Here is a 16,343-nt window from a genome sequence, read left to right as displayed (position 1 = left end):
ACACACTCTCTCTGTCTCACTTCTGGCAAGGGCAGGGGCGCAGGGTCCAAGTTTCACCTTTTTCCTCCTGGGTGTGTCCTGGGCAAGTAAGTTCACTCTCACTCTACAAGGCCCTGTTTCCTCGATGTGAAGTGGGGTCGTGGTAGCCAACTCCCAGCGCTCCTGTGTCAGCTATGTGAGACAATGTTTGGTATGTAGCCTTGTGTCTGGCACATAGTAGGTGTCAATTAGATGAGTTCCCGCCCCCTTCCCATCTGTCTCCTCAGTTCATTCCTGGTTCCCTGGAGTGGGACTTGGGCTGTGTGTGTGTGCGTGTGCGTGCACGTGTGTTTCCTTCTCCCTCTTTGGCCTCCACATCCACTCTCTGGATGTATAGAATTTATCGTGGAGCCAAGCCGAGGCCCGAGGAAGCTTGCAGAAGATGTGGGAGCTGCCTAGCCCCACCCCCCGTGAAGTGTGCAGAAGCCTGGGGGGGCACATCTGTGTGTGTGCCTATGTGACTGTGTGTGTCGCCTCTGACAGGAGGAAGTGAGGAAGAATTCCCAAGGGCTGCCTGACCATTCTCTGGGCCCAGCACCCAGACTTCGGCCTGACTCAGTTTCCCTCATTGGTTTATCTCTATCATCTACCCCGTACAATTCTCCCTGTATCTTGGGGAGATAAAAGCTGTGGGTGGGCATGCCGTCTCTCCTCCCTTCCTTGCCCTTCTCACTGGTGGTAGAGGGCGGGCATGGCTCCGCTTGTCTGGCCACTTCCTGTCTGTCTGCCAGCCCCCTCCAGGTGGAAACTCACATGGTGTTTGTCATACAGCTTCCTTTACCTTCATGCATACTGAGGGTGGACTGACATATTCTTCATCCAGGCGGCATGCACACCCTTATAAGCATGTCCCACCCAGGGGTGGCTCCTGTGCTGTGGGCTTAGGCAGGAATTGCAGGCACGAGCCTGTGTTCTGGAGGAGGGACAGGTGGGACATTTGCGAAGTGCCCAGCATGAGGCTTACACACAGTAGGGCACGCGTGATCTGAAGTCCGTGACCCTGTGGAAGATGGCAGGAGCAGGGGCTGGTGCTGCGGGCTGGAGGCCTGGTGCTGAGCAGCCCAGTGCACAGGGCGCAGAGGCTGTAGCCACTTGGGGTGCTGCACAGCACACCACTGAGTGCCAAGCCCAGGGCGACACACTCTGTGATGTTCTTTCATTTCGGCTGGAGGTTTTGAAAGAGGTTCAGTGGTCTCTGCCCGGGGCAGGCAGGTGGAGAGAACACAGGAGCCTAGGCCTGGAGGTTGGAAAGCCTGGAGCGGATTTGGGAAGATGTGTCTGGAATATAGTTTGGGGATCAACCACGTAAGACCATAAACTCTGGACTAAGACATGGGGCAGTATCCTTTTGTCAGGGAGTGCCAGAGTCTCTGAGTGCTTGTCAAACGCAGGGTGTTGGACCCTGCCTGGTGAGGTTTCAATTCCCTAGGGTTGATGTGGGGCCCAGGAATCTGCATTTTTACTGCATTTCCAGATTAATTCACTCCATGTTCGCTGGTTGGATGGCAGCCCAGGAGGCTGCTACATGCTCCCAGCATCTCTGGACTCCTCCCACACACATCCGGAAGCAGCAAAACCACCCCCGTTTTCCAGAGGAGCCTGAGCTCAGAGAAGCGAGGTGCCGCGCGGTGGGTGACACAGCAGCGAGACGGAGGCTGATACTGACTAATACTGACTAATGACCTTCTGGGTTCCCTGGCTGCTGTTCTGAGCCCTTAAAGAGTCCCTTGTCCAATCTCAGAACGACTCTCTGCATCATTGCTGTTGCACAGATGAGGAAACGGAGGCAGAGTCTGTGGTCACAGGTTCAAGGCTGCACAGCGGGTAAGGGCATGAAGTGCAGTGGGGATGAGTGAACCTGGAGAGGGCCTGGCCCTCCATCTTGGACGGACTGATGCCCCCCTTTTCCCTTCTTTGGTGCGAGGGTGCGGGTGGATTTGAGCCTGCTGCCTTGCGTGTGAGCAGGGGCCAGAGGACGGAGGTGGAGGAAACAGAGAAGAGAGGAGGCGGGTGGAGAGCCAGGAAGGAGATGCAGGGTTGCCTAGGGCGGTGGGTGTGTCTGTCCCTGGTTTGCATCCCGGTCTGGACCACGAGGTGCACCTGGTGCAGTCCTGGGCTAGGATTGTCTACATACGGCGGTGCTGGGGTGGGAGGGAGGGCTGGTGGCCAGCTGGGCGGGAGCTGTGGGGGTGGGAGTGCACGCACAGAGCCCCAGCCCCGGGGCGTCAGCCCCACGCAGGTGCTGCAACCCTGCCCCTGTGCACTCACAGCCCCAGCTGCCCTAGGCTCTATGGTGCCCCCCTCCCTCCTCGGCTGGCCTGCCGGGTTTCCGCCTTACTTCCCTGTGCTTAGAATTTGCAGCCACATCCCCTGACGCTAGCAGCCAATTTCACGGCCTCTGGGCATCTTGAGGTGCGCGGGTTCGGGTGGGGGCTGGTGGCGTTTCTCGGCTGTGCCAGCCGGAAGGGGGCAGAAGGCATGATCACGGCGAGGGACCGCTGAGTTGTTTGCAAGGGTGTGTGTGTCAGGGGGCTATGGACGGGATGGGGGGAAGCCCCCTGGGAGCTGCCCTGGGTGGTGTGCACGTGCGGGCATGGGTGTGCCGGGGGTGGGGAGTAGTTAGGCGTGAGTGGTGGCATGCTTGGGACATGCATATGTTGACGCATGAGCCTGTGTGAGGGCCTCTGTGCCCAGGGCAGGTTTGTCTGGTATGTGTGGTGGGCCCTGCAAGTGTCGGGTGGTCAGCAGAGGGTGGGGGACAGTGTTTCCCTGGGCGTGTTGACATGTATCCGTGCAGTGGTCCCAGGCACAGTAGCACCTGTGCAGGTCCCTGTGTTGGGGTGTGTCCCTCTCTTCCTGAGTTCTATGGGAAGCTGTATGCAGTGCCTCTGGGGCTGTGTGCACATGTGTGTCTGAGGAAGTGTGACATTCTGGTGTGTCCAATGCTGTCCTGATGTCCTGTGGGTGCAAGTGTGTGTGTGAGAGGGTCTAGTGTGCAATCTGGGGTGCTGTCCCCTCCCTGCTGGCCACTGGACTCAGGGTCCAGGGTGAGCCTTGTAGCTGGGGCCCAGGCATGGGGGTGCCACCCCTGGGCCTGGGAGCCCTTTCCAGGGGCAACCCTAGTGCTTCCTAGTTTTCTGCTTCCGGGTGAGGGTTGTGGAGTTGAGATGGCGAGGGGAGCTGGGTGTTTCTGTTCTGTTGCTGCTGCTGGCTGCCAGGTCTGGTGGGCCTACCTTTGTGAATGGTAATGTCGAGGTGCCAAGGTGTGAGCCCCTGCCTGCTGGGGAGGGCCAGGAGTACCATCTGGGCTGGTGGAGTGGGGTGCAGGGCCAGGCAGAGAAGGGGGCCCCCAAGGGAAGGGGTGCATTAATGGCTGTGCTTGTGTGTGCACAGACGGAGGGAAGGCTGAGCCGGCACATCTGTCTGGGCATGTGTGTGTCTGTGCAGGTGAGGTCGGCGGGTATACTGCTTTGGAGGTGGGCCAGCACACATGGCGGGAAGTGGGGCACAGGTGGTGGGTGCCCTGGGGGAGGGGTGCACAGGTCCTCACAGAGCCTGTGTAAGAGTTGTGCTCTAGGAGACCTGCCTGTTCCCTGTAGCAGAGGGGAGAGGGCCGTGCTGGTGCTGGGGTAGCCCACAGAAGGGTGGCTGGTGGGGCGTGAGAAGGGGAGAGCTGAGTGTGTGGGCGGTCTGGCCATCCCCACCTGAGTGTGACCTGTGTGCCCATGACTGTGAGTGAGGTGTGTGACTGGGACTATGACTTGGGAGAAACCTCCAGGCTGTGGGGCTCAGCAGAGAGTGAAGGACACGGGGTGGAGTATGGGGGTGTGAGGACCCTTCAGCTCCAGGAAAATCTACCCATCTGTTGCTTGCTGCTCCGGCCCAAAGAGCCAGGCAGGGAGTAAAAGAAGTCCTTTGGGCCCTGGTCCCTCCTCTCCACCCTGAATCCTATGGGGGGAGGGAGCCCCCAGCCCTACCTCTGGGTTTTGAGGCCCTTTCCCTCCATCTCTCTTGCCCCATCATCTGTCTCCACCTCCCCACCCCCACCTCCCCAATCTCCCTGCCTCTATCTCTCTCCATCTCTGCCTCCATCTCCCTCTATTCCCTCCCTCTTTCTCCTCCCTCTCTCTCACACTGATATTCATTTGTGGTATATTCGGTTGCCATGGGAAACCTAAGAAAGAAGTGAGTGTACCCTTCAAGACTTCAGCATTTTCCCCTCCTCCCTCCCTCCCTCCCTCCCTCCCTCCCTCCCGCTGTCCCCTCCCTCTCCTTCTCCCCTCCTCTCCCCTTCGCCTCCTCGCCTCCTCACAGGAGAGGACCTGAGTAAGGAGCTGCTGCTGCCTGGGCTGGGCCCGGACCAGAGGCCCCACTTGGACCGCTGCTGTCACCGCTGCTGTCACTGCTGCTGTCCCCGCTGCTGTCACCGCTGCTGTTGTGGAGACCTCCCTGAGACCAGTCCAGGAAGAGAGCCTTGCTGCCGGAGGGCCCCCTGTGCCCACAGACGTCTGGTAAGGACAAGGTCCTTCTGAGTGTGCGTGAATGTGTGGATGGATGTGCGCTTTCTCACACGGCCTGGCCTTGCCAGCCGTGGTGTGGCCCAGCCTCTGCCCCCTGTGTGTCCCCTCCTGCTTTGCCCAGCCCTGCCCCCAGCTGCGGGCACCCCCACCCTGGCCCTCCCCAGCTTCCCTTCCACAGGGCTTGTGAGGCAGCTGGCAGAGGGCAGGCCTTTTAGGGCCTGGGACTGGTCCACTGAGGAGGGCTGGGAGAATGCTGCTGGCTTAGATACCCCACTGCTGCCCCTGCACCCCGCTGAGAGGCCGATTCAGGCCTGCCTGCACCCCCCAGGGCATCTGTGCACCTGCTGGGGGTGGGGGACTGGCTTCCTGGGGTGGCCTGGGAGAATATGGCCTCTTCCCCCTCTGGGTGCAGGGGCAGCCCTCTGTTATAGAGAGGGGCAGACTGAGGGGCAGACTGAAGGGCAGGAAGTGGGCTGGGGGCTGGAGAATGTTGGGCAGAATCAGTCCCTGACCTGATCCAGTGCCTTGAATTGGAGAGGCATGGGGGGAGTGGTCTTCCCCTACTGGGCCCTGGGGGGTCCAGTAGGAGCCCTTCTGTCCTGGCTGGGGCTGGCGGCTGCCCTGGACAGGAGAGGCTGAGGCTGTCACTGTCCCTGAGGCTGTGTTGGTGGTGGCCACGTGGAGGAAGCTGTTGCTGAGTGACGTGGTTGCTGTGGAGAGGGACCCGCCTCTGTGGCATTGCGGTCTCCATGGAGAGAGGAGGAAGCAAGGGAAGAGGCTGGCGTCCGGCTGGTGGTGGTGGTTGCCAAGGAGAGGGCGATGCGCATCTGAGACATGGTGGTCCCCACGTGGAGGGGCTGTGGTGGCTGGGGGGTTGAAGTCCTCAGGAAAGGGCTGGGAATGGGTGCTCTGGAGGGGGCTTGTGCAGGGAGAGAGTGGGGTGGTGGGGGACCCAGTGGGGCAGTGGAGAAGGAACAGGGGTGGGGCTGCTGCTGCAGACTTGGTGGTGCTGGCACAGGCTGGAGTGGGCTGCAGGGAGGCCCTGGGGGCGGCCCACTTCTACTGCTCGTCCCGCCTGTCCACGAGGCCGGGCTGGTGACCCTGCTGTACCATCAGCGCCAAGGTCCCCTCCTGTCTGTCCCTCCCTCTCACCTCTGTAGCCAGCTTCTCCTGCCTCTGCCTCCTGCAGCCTTCTCCCTCCTCGGGGCCTTTGGATGTAAGAGCGCCCCGGGTGTGTGTATGCTCCCTCATTGCCCCCCCGGGGACTTCATCCCCATCCTTCATGTCGGCTGTGCTGTGGGAAGCCTGGCATTGGTACCTGCCTTTGAGGTATCAGACAGGGGAAGCGACTTGCCCAAGGTCACACCATGGGCACATGCTGGGGCTGGGATTTGACCATGGGGCTCCTGCCTCCCCAAATGTCCAACTCACCAGGCCTGACTCCTCCTCCCCTTGGAGCCTCCACTGCCCCATCCCCCTTTCGGAGTCATCTGGCTTTGGCCCTTACAGCTGTGTGAGCCTGTGCCTCAGTTTCCCCGTAGGTGAGACAGAGATGATGTATGTGCCTCTTGCAGTTGCTGTCACTTGGGATAATATCTGTGGTGCCCCTGGTGTGGTTCCTGAGTAGAGATTGAGTAACTGCCACAGTCGTAATTCCTTTTAAATGGGCTGTTAGGCTGGTGTTCTGACGGGTCGCCTGGGGAGGACAGCGGTGCCTTCTCGCCAAGGCCTGCCTCACCGTGCCCTTCTTCCGGGGCCCCTGGGTGGTAGAGGTACTGAGCCGACCTTGTGGTAGCAGGAAGCAGGGCCTGGAGAGGGGGGCTTTCTTGGTCGCAGAGCCAGGATGGAACCTGTATGACTGGATCCCCTCCTGCGTCCCCCCTGCTTGCTCCTGGGGCCTGTGTGTGCGTCATAACCCAGTGGGCCTCATCCCCGAGCTGTCGCCTGAGCCCCCTGCCTTTTGGCTGTCTTCACCGCACACAGGGTGCGGTGCCTTGGGAGTAACAGATGCAGGGGAGGTTGGTCCTCTTACCCTCCTTGACACCACCAGGGGACAGGTCAGGCAAGGGACTGAAAAGATGTCCAAAGAGGGACATTTGAGGGTGTTGGGGAGTGATGGGCAGGGAGGCTCTGCCACTTTCTGTGTGGGTGGCCCTGAATACATGTCTTTGCCTTTCTGGGCCTCAGTTTCTTCATCTGTACAATGGGGATGATAAGGATTCCTATTTCACTGCCTCTATGTGAAGCAGGGGATGAAGTCAGCACATGGCACTGGCACCTAGGAGGGGCCTCCTGGAGCAGTGGCCATTCTTGCTAACACGTCGGACTTCTTCACTTGAGGAGAGAGGGCTGTCCTGGGTGGCCCCCAAGGGCAGGCATGGGACCAACCAGGCACAGATTCCAGTCCATCCCAAGAAGCAACAGTCTAACATTGAGAGCTGCCGCTGGGTGAGGTGAAGAGACACAGCAAGGGCTCTGTGTACAGCGAGAGCGCAGAGGGCTGGCAAGAGCATACGCTCTGGGGTTCTAAGACTTAGGTTCACATCCTGATGTTGCCATTTATGGTCTGTGGGATCTCGGGAGCCTCCGTTTCCCCACCTGCAAAGTGGGAGGCATAACAATGGAGCAAACGTTACTTTCAAAGCAGTCCCGCTTGTGGGAGAGACCTGGGACTCCCTCGAATCTGCACAGCATCCCATTTTCCAGAAGAAGAGAGCAAGGTGCCAGCCGCTTAGGGTTTTAGAGCGGTAACACCAGCGGCTGCGCTTTGCTGAGCATCTGCTGTGCTTCCGGCCTCATTTAATTTTTCAGCCTTTGCACCTGCCGTTCCTCCTTTGCCCATGGCTGCTTCCTGGGCTTGTTGCGTGGCTGTCTCCCGTTTTGGTTCCTTATCACCTCCTCAGGGAGGCCCTCCCTGACCACCCTGTTTGATCTGGGCCTGCTTCTTCTCTGTTTCCTTATAGCCCCTAACACAAGCAGATGCTTTTTGTTTATTTGCTTGTTACCCAGCCACCCACCACTGTCAAGTGTCAGCTCCCTGAAGAAAGAGCGTTTTCTGTCTTGTTCCGTACTCTGTCCCAAGTGCCTTGAACGGGGCCAGGCACACAGTAGACACTCAGTAAATCTGTATGTAGTGATTGCAAGGGTGGTGACCCAGCCATCCACCCTGAGAGGTCAGTCTTGTCATTCCCATTCTATCCATGAGGAATGCAGGTCTTGGAAGGCCTGGTGGATTGCCTCCCAATTTACCTCCCGATTTACCAGGTCGAAGTAGGCAGCAGGCCTAGCATTTGGTCCCAGAGGGGGCTGACTGGAGGTCATCTGCTTTTTCTGCTGCAGTACCCCACCCTGCTGGGGAGCCTGGCATTTCAGCCTAGAGGGTTTGGACTTCCTTCCTGACAAAGAGGCAAAGCCGTGGATAAGGCTCTTAAGTAGGAAAGGCTCCTGCCATAAAGGAGAGCTTTGGATAGCAGCCTAATTGCCAAAAGAAGTCAGGTCAGCTGCCCACTAGCTGTGTGACCCTAGCTAAATTACTTAATCACTCTCTGTCTCAGTTTACTTGTCTGTGAAACCGGGATAATGTCTTGGCTGTATTGGTAATCTTGGCTGGCTTCTGGGAGGTGGTGGGCTTTGAGCTTCAATTTGCAGGCTTGGCTCCCCAGGTGGAAAAACAGCCTTTGCTGAATCACCCCAGCCCTGGGAGGCCCCACTGCCCACACCTCAGGGATGTAAGGTTTTGATTTCTGAATAGGGGGCATCTTAAGTAGTCGGGACAGGCCATTCTCTGCCCTGCCAGCCTGTGCTATCTCGCCCCTTCCCCGAGACAAGAAGGGAGAGAATATCGAAGAGAGAGGAGAGAGAGGAAACCTGGCTCTAGCTGAGTGTCAGCGATGTCTGAGGAAATCCTGCTGGGTCCCCTGTACAGTCACAGCTGCCGCCCATGCAGAGTGGGAGTCCTCACACCCATTTCACAGACAGCCACACTTCGACTTGGGGACATTCTCTACAGAGAGCCGAACAGGGGCTTGGCCCTGGGCTCTGGGGCTCCTGCTTGCGCATGCCAGGGAGCGGGGGACAGTGGGGGATCCTGGGTGGGTGTGCCCAGAGGGTGGCTCCCATTTCAGAGGCTGGACCTACAGGGGCTGTGGAATGAATAGACTGCTCGCCCCCAGCCTGGAGGCCGCCCCCACCCCTGCCACTGCTGGCAGCCACGCTTGCCCAGGGAATAGATCTGGCGTTGTGTGCGGCTGTCCCAGTGTCTCTCTCAACAGCCCCACTTGTTTGGGGAGGAGAAAGGGGGGTCTGTGGTGCCCAACAGAGGTGGGATTCATGGACAGTCCTGGGGGCAGGGTGGCTGCCTGGTACAGACCAGGCCTGGAGGAGCTCCAGGAGGGAGAGGAAGGGGCCGAGGCTGGGGTCCTGCTTGTGCCCTGGGGCAGGCTGTACTCTGCATGGGTGGAGGTGCAGGAGGGGGGAGGAGGGGGTCTTGCCCCCGTGACTTTGCAGTTTGAAGGAAGGAGAGCGTGGTGACCCTGTCCTCAGGGAGCCCCTAGTCTTAGGGGCGTGGGGGATAAACTGTGCCCTCAGTCTGAGGGGGGCACAGCCCTGACTTCAGGGAGCCCATCTGGGAATATAGAGCCTCAGGTCCCAGAAACCCTAGTCTGAAGGTGGAGGCTGTGTGGATTTGGGGGCTCAGTCTGCTCTCTGAGTGTATAGGAGGATGGTCCCTCTGAATGGAGGCTCCCCGAGTTCTGGGAAGACTTCTCAGAAGAGGCAGTCCCTGAGGACTGGGAAGGGGCTGGGTGTGGCTCGGGGACTACAGGAGGGGCCGGGCTGTGGTCGGAAGCAAGACACAGTGCGTTGGATGCGGAGTCTCTGCTGTCCCGTGCACCTGGATTCAGTTTGCTTGTCTGTGAAGTGGGGACACCGCCTGGGCACTGCCCGGTTCCTGGGGGCACGGGTTGGAGGGAGGAGTGCTTGTACACAGTAGGCCCGCAGGGCTGCCAGGGGCTGCATGGTTGGTGAGGCCTGGGGAGTTCTAGAAGCTGCCTCAAACTCGTCCTGCTGCCCCTCTGCCATGCTGGGCCGCAGCTGGGCCCGCCCAGCTGTAACCTTCCCCGGGCACAGGAGGGAGGGAGAAACCCGTGCGGAGCTGTGAGGTGCCGAAAGGGTTCCTTCCTCCCTCCACCTTGCTGTGTGACCCTGGCTAATCCCAGACTGTCTCTGGGCCTCAGGCTGAGACCCAGACCCTGTCCTTGAGGACACAGCCTGAGGTTTGTGGGAGGTCACAGCTTACGCCTGCCACCTAAGGCTGGGCCTCAAGGACAGATGGGGGGTTCACCAAGGACCCCAAGCTTCCTGGGAGGAGATGGGCCCAACAGAGGGACTGGCAGAGAGCAGAAGAGAGCAGGTGCCTGAGAAGATGGTGACTCAGGGGCCCTTGATGTGAGGGGCCTCCAGAAATGGAGCCTGCCTGCAGCTGCCAGGCACCGGGGTGCTGGCTCGGGCACAGCGGAGGAACTCCTGGGGCTGTAAGTTGGGCTGACGCAGCAGGCAAGCATGTGGGCCCAGGCCTGGGTTTGGCTAACGATTCTACCCACAACAAGTTGTTTCACCTTTGGGTGCCTTAGTGTGCTCGTCTGTAAAACGGGAATGAAAATGGTACTTGGCACCACGCCGACGTACAGGGAGTGCTCAATAAATGCTGACCGCTTGTTGGGTTTTCCGGTGGTGGGAGCAGGTAGGCAGGGCTTCAGCGGCCGTTCCAGCCCCCGCCTCTCAGGCTGCTGGGGACAGGCTGTGGCCTAGGGAGTCCTGAGGCCTGGGATGCTGGGTCAGATCAGGAAATGTGGGTGTGTCTACCTTTCTGGTTCCTCCCTGCTCCCAGCTGCCTGCTGGACAGGGAGTGCTGAGTTTCAGAGTGGGCAGCGTGGGTTACGTACCAGCTCATTCATGTCCTCGGGGCTGTAGGGCTCTGAGCAGATCATTCCCCGAACCTCAATTTCTCCACCTGTGAAATGGAATTGAGGGCCATTAGGGGGGTTAGGGGAGATGATGCAGGAAGACAGCACCCATCTTCTTCCCCATTGGCATGTGCTGGGTGCCTGCTGTCCCCTGTCACCATCCTGCTCTTCCCCTCTCTGCTTCGGTGCTGGGGTCGATGGCGGGAGAGGGGCTTTGGGGACTGAGTTACTGGCTTGGCCGAGATAGCAGCTGACCCGGACGTTCTACCCTAGATTCAGGGGGAGCTTGGGGTGTTGGGGCAGGGGACAGGCCTTAGGGACCATCTGGGCCTGCAGGGCAGCTGCAGACATGGAGGGGCGTGTCAGGCAGTGGGAGCTGGGCCTCAATGGGGAGTCAGGACCACGAGCTGCAGGGTCAGAGCTGCAGGGCCTCCGTCCACTCACCACACCCACAGGCAGGTGGCTCCCAGAGCGGCGCCACCTGGGGTCACACAGCAGTGAGTGGCCAGAATGAGGGTGGAGCCTGGTCTGGCAACTTTGGGCTTGGGTGCTGTCACTTTCCACAGTGCCTGGGCCGGCCTGAAGTGGCTATCCCTCCTTCTGTCTCCCTCTCCCTCTTTCTCTCTGGCCTGCCAGCCAGTTTGCAGTGGCCTTCATGTGGCTCCCTGGGGCCCCACAAGGGGGTGGAGGGACTAAATTTGGGCAAGTGTGCATGCATGTCCTGTGATGTGTGTGTCTGTGTGTGTTGTGGGTTGGAGAGTGTGCATGTGGAAAATGTGTAAGTGTGTACACCGCCTTCTGATGGGGGAGCTGACACATGCTCTCTGGATATGAAATGGGGCACAGTGAGCTATGCCCCCCCCATCGCTAGCAGGGCCCTTCCCCACGTCTCCGGGCCCTGCAAACACATGTACACCCCTGTCTTCACCCATATGGGGTTCACCTTGGCTCTTCGTGGGGCCCCTTGCTCCACACCCCAGGCATCTCTCCTCAGGCACAGGGGGGCTGTCCTGATCCACCTTGGTGGGGGTCCCCTCACTCAGCAGGTTCCCTGTTGTGTCCTCAGTCCAGGGTCTGAGCCTGAGCTCTGCCCTTTACCCTCGTTGGGCCCGACTCTCAGACTGCCCATACGATCAAAGGGAATCATTTATTCCTTTTGTGTAACGACACCTAAGTAACACCTTGTGGTGGACGCTCTTCTAAGAACGTTGCAGAAATTAAATCCTTGTGACACTCCAACAAAATAGCTTATCCCCCTTTTCCAGATGGGGAAAGTGAGGCCCAGAGAGGTTAAGAGTCCTATCCATGACCACACAGCAAGTCAGTGGTGAGACCAGCATTTGAACCTGGGACATTGGTTCACAAGCTGCCCTACTAACTGCCTTGCTGTGTTGAGTGCCCTTGGTAATCCACAGAGAGGCGCTTGGGCAGGGCACTTGTTGAAGGACAACTGACCATAGACATCATCCCCTCCAGCTCTCCTGTGCAGAGTTTGAACTTCAGAGGGGCAGGGACTTGGCCCGGTCTGAGCAGGGAGTTGGACCTGGGCCTCCCGGCTCCCAGTCCTGAGCCTTCTTGTTTGTGCGCTTGTGTACATGTGCAACAACACATTCACACACACGCATGCTGTGCTGCCGTCCAAAAGCTTCCCTCTGAGCACTGCTCAATTTTCTAGCCTAAAAGTGTCCATCTGTCCATCTTGCTGCCAAAGCCGTAGGCTGGACGCCTACCGGGGCATCTGTTCTGGGGCCTTCCCACAGCCCCCGCCCCACCTCGCCATGGGGCAGGGGTCTTGGAAGGGAGCCCTGGGAAGGTGGGACTAGCCCAGGGGACACTGCCTCGGGCACATTTCCTCCTGTGTCCCCTGCTTCTGACCCTATCCACCCAGTCCCACCTCGAAATCTCACCTGCTCAAGCCTCGTGGTCCTCCCCCACACCCTCCCTGGGCTGGCTCAGGCTTTGGGGGAGGAGGTGTCATTCCCAGGGACCAGCCTCCCCCTCCGCCTCCCCCAAGAAGTCTGCCCCACTGCCCTGGGAGGATGGTAATTAGTATGAGGCAGGCTGATTAGCTCAGAAATTAAGTCTTTGTTTCCCTGGCTCCCCAGTTTCCCTAATTGAGCAGATGCAGAGCAGGGAGAGGTGGGGGACAGCCTGGCTGGTCACGGGGGGTGGGTAGGGCACACGTGGCTGTGTGGCTGCTGCAGAGGTTGGCAGGGTGCGGGGTGAGTGTGGATGGGCACAGTGCGGGGCCCGGGTGGGAGAATGCGGGGGTGGGGGATGGATAGGGGCAACATCCCCGAGCTGCAGCCCTGGGGGTGTGCTTGTGGGGCTCAGAGGGCCATCTCCCCCAGTACCCCACTCTGAGTGCTTTTCTGCATTCGCTTGGCCCCCAGGTCTTCACATCCAGTTGCTAACCGTGACTGCTCTCATTTGCTGAGTGCCTGCTCTGGGCAGTCCCGAGGCTGGGCACCTTTTGCATATTGCCTTGTTCTGCCCTCAGAGGATGGTGGAGGGAGGGGACTCCTCACTTTTGTAGAGGGAGAACCTAAGGCTCAGAGAGGTGAGGTATCTTGCCCAAGGTCGCACATCCTGGAGTGGCCAGGGCAGGATTCGAACCCAGACCCTGACCTGAAGGGCAGGAGGGACCCTGTGATCAGGTGCTAGCCAGCCCAGGTCCTGCACGCTAGGGCTGGAGAGGCCCTTGTCCTCGTTTACCACGCCAGACCGCTGCGTCCGCCTGGCTGCGTTACTGGGAGGAGCAGCAATGACAGCTGCAGTAGTGACGACAGTGATCTGTGCCAGACAGGTGACAAATGCTTGACATGTTTCACACTCACAACAATCCCAGGAGCCATGGGTGGTATTGGCAGTACCACCCATTTCGCATTCGCAGAAGCCAAGGTTGAGGGAGGTGAGCCCCACCCCCTGCCCGTCCCATGGTCAGTAAGTAGAGGACTCAGGATTTGGCTTGGGGCTGCCTGACTCCGGGCCCCTCCTCCTCGATCACCACTCGATGTGGTCTAGAACACATTCAAGGTACCTGGCATATAGTAGATGCTTGACAAAGGTTAGTGTCCTGACTGCCCCCTGGCCCCTCGGAGTTCCAGAGGGATAGCCCTCCTCATACCTCTGAGCGGATTTTGCATTTGCTTCCATTTTACAAATGGGGAAGTTAAGGCTCAGAGAAGAAATGATGTGCTCAGGATGTCACAGGCAATGAGGCGTAGCAGCCAGGATTCGAACCCAGGTGGTCTGGCTCCAAGTGCCGCCATGTGGAGCACCCGCTCTCAGCCACACCTGTCCCTGGGGGGTGATCCCCCCACCCAGGCTGACTCTCAGCCCTTGCTTTGGGGGTGAAGCCTGTGCCCCCGTCCCCTCCTAGCAGCCTCGTGCCTGGGATGCCCGAGGTTCCATCTCTGCTGTGCTCTGCCTCTGTCTGTTGGGCACCAGGCATGGCCACCTGCTGACTGCACATGACCTTCGGGGTGTTCCTCTGGCCCCTAAAACTCAACTTGTCCCGCATGGAACTCTTCCTCTCTCCTCCACCCTGGCCTATCGCCCCTTCTCTGAGGCCCCCTGTGCCAGGGTGGGCGCTGCCACTGCCTCAGGGACACCCACAGGGACCCGGGAGTCACCTCTGACCTGCACCCTCGGTCTCCTGTCCTCGTCCTGGAGTCACCAAGTTCTGCTCTCAAAGCTTCCCATTGCCTGCCCACTTGAGGCCCTCGCCTGCACCAAATCCCCATCCTGGACCTGGGCTGTCGCCCTCGCTTCTTCAATTCATTCTGTACCCTATGTCATCAGCATGAGCTCCCCAGCATGTCACTGGCTCCCGTTGTCCTTGGGCTAAGATCCAGAACCCTTACCCTGGCTGCTGAGACCCACCAGGACTTGGCTGAGTCTTGGGGCTGTTGCTCAGGCCTCCCTCTCCCTCACTGATCAAATTCCTTAAAAGTGCCACCATCTGGGCACCATGTAGGTGGTTCCTTCGCCAGGATCACCTTCAGCAAAGCCTTCCCCCAGGATAGACAAGACCCCTGAGGTGCCCTTGCACAGGGGACCTTCCTCTAGTACGACTAAGAGCCCTTTGGGCGGAGCGGTGCTGCCAGTTTTGCAGATTGGGAAACTGAGCCTCAGAGAGCTGAGCTGGCACCTGAACCCAAGCTTCTCTCACTGTGGGGTCTGTGTCCTCCCCGGTGTGTGCATGTGTGTGCACACGTGTGTACACACCACAGGCACTGCTGTCTACTGTCTGCGACAGGCGCTGTTTGGGCTGAGCTGAGCCGCCTCCACGGGAGGAGAGGTCTGTGGCGGTCCCAGAGCCCGAGCCTGCCTCTTCCTTCTAGGGGTGGGGACGCTAAGTGTGAAGGGGGTGGTGTCAGCCCCTTGCCAGCCCCCCGGGGACCACAGTCTCCCAGTGCCTCCCCCTTTCCCCTTTCTTCAAAACAAACACCCGGGAGCCCAAACCACCCATCCAGCCAAGGCACAGATGGAGCTTGAGTTGGAATTAATTAGTGCTGTTGCTAGGGCAACCAGGACTGGACGAGATCTAGCCTTTTCAGCCCGCCCAGTCTGCCAGGCCCCACCCCTTCCTCAAGGCCCCGCCCATCCCAGACCCTGGCTCCACCCTCTCTCCCTGCCTCAGCTGGTGGTGTCTGGAGGGAGAGGAGGAGGATGTCCAGGCACTCGGTTGAGTCCCTACTTGGCGCTTTTGGCTTGGTGGGAGCTTGGGCAAGGCCCCGAACCGCCAGAGCCACAGTTTGTTTGCCACCTGCCTGGCAGAGGCGCGGAAGGCCTAGCCGAGACTGGTAAGAGGAAGAAGCAAGCGGCCCGAGCTGGAGATACCATGAGGCTAGCTGTGGGTATGCAGGGCTGCAGTGGCTGCGGGGCCGCGATGAGAGCTGTTGGAGGGGCCACCTCTACACCCCACCACTGGCGGGGTGCTGGCCACAGGCCCTGGACTTGGTCCTCCTCCTCCATCCCGACCTTGTTCCTCTCGCCCTCTGAGCCCGCACCCCTCCAAGGCCTTAATGGGACACCAACAAGGGTGTGTTCTCCCTCCTTGTCCATTTGTCCGTCCACCAGTCTGTCCTGCTCTGTTTCCTTCTGTGTGGTCCTGGGAAAATCGCTTAGTTTCTCTGCTTCCAATTCCTTGTCTGAAAATGGGCGCAATGTGCGGACCCGTATGCCAAGCAAAGCCCCAGTACGGGATCCTAGCCTTCGGTACCTGTTCAGTGACTTCTAGTGCCACCGCAGGTGAGGTGCAGTTTGTGGTCAGGAACAGCCGTTCCTAGAGGCGCATGCAAGATGGAGGACACAGAGGGGACCAGAGAGGAATGTGCCAGCTCCAGCCCTCGTCCCCCAGCTTTTGGAGTCCCCAGCACCGGGCTCTGCTGGGCTGGGCACACAGGAATGCCACCCGGGCCTGGCATGCTCATTGCTGGGTGAATCTGAGGCTCCCTCAGCTCCTGGCTCCTGCTTGGCTACCCACCTCATCCCAGAACACGTTGAGCCCATGGAGGCCAAGTGCTATCTCTCCAACCACTTGGCTAATGGGCCATTCGTTTTGTCATGTGCCCAGGAGGCATCTGTCAAGGTGCCGTGGTGGGGCAGAGGCTCAGGACTGTGGGCCAGCCTTCTGTAAGCCTGTTTCCTTATCCGTCAGCTGGGCCTAATGAAGCCTTCAGTGAGATCAGCTACGAGAGGCAGACACTAGGCCTGGCAAACTCATACACCCACAGAACCCAGGTCGTGTGAAGGTGTGCGTCTGGGCCCAGTGAGGCAATAGGGTGTGGTGGGGCCTGCGGTAAATGCCAGGGCT

The 16,343-nt window shown here is 59.5% G+C and overlaps 1 protein-coding gene across 2 annotated transcripts in view; it reads left to right on the top strand.

The window, feature by feature from the left end:
* Positions 1 to 16,343, top strand: part of ELFN2 (extracellular leucine rich repeat and fibronectin type III domain containing 2) — a 46,970-nt gene that overhangs the window by 4,444 nt on the left and 26,183 nt on the right. For both annotated transcript variants that reach the window (XM_037068086.1, XM_037068088.1), the window contains one exon: positions 4,354 to 4,550. The gene's annotated coding sequence lies outside the window, so the exon portion shown is untranslated. The remainder of the gene's footprint in view (positions 1 to 4,353; positions 4,551 to 16,343) is intronic.

Source organism: Sturnira hondurensis, unplaced genomic scaffold (assembly GCF_014824575.4).
Source record: "Sturnira hondurensis isolate 20B ecotype Veracruz unplaced genomic scaffold, ASM1482457v3 Scaffold0017436, whole genome shotgun sequence".
In the NCBI taxonomy this organism is placed as follows: domain Eukaryota; kingdom Metazoa; phylum Chordata; class Mammalia; order Chiroptera; family Phyllostomidae; genus Sturnira; species Sturnira hondurensis.
This window is presented reverse-complemented; position numbering and strand designations above follow the sequence as displayed.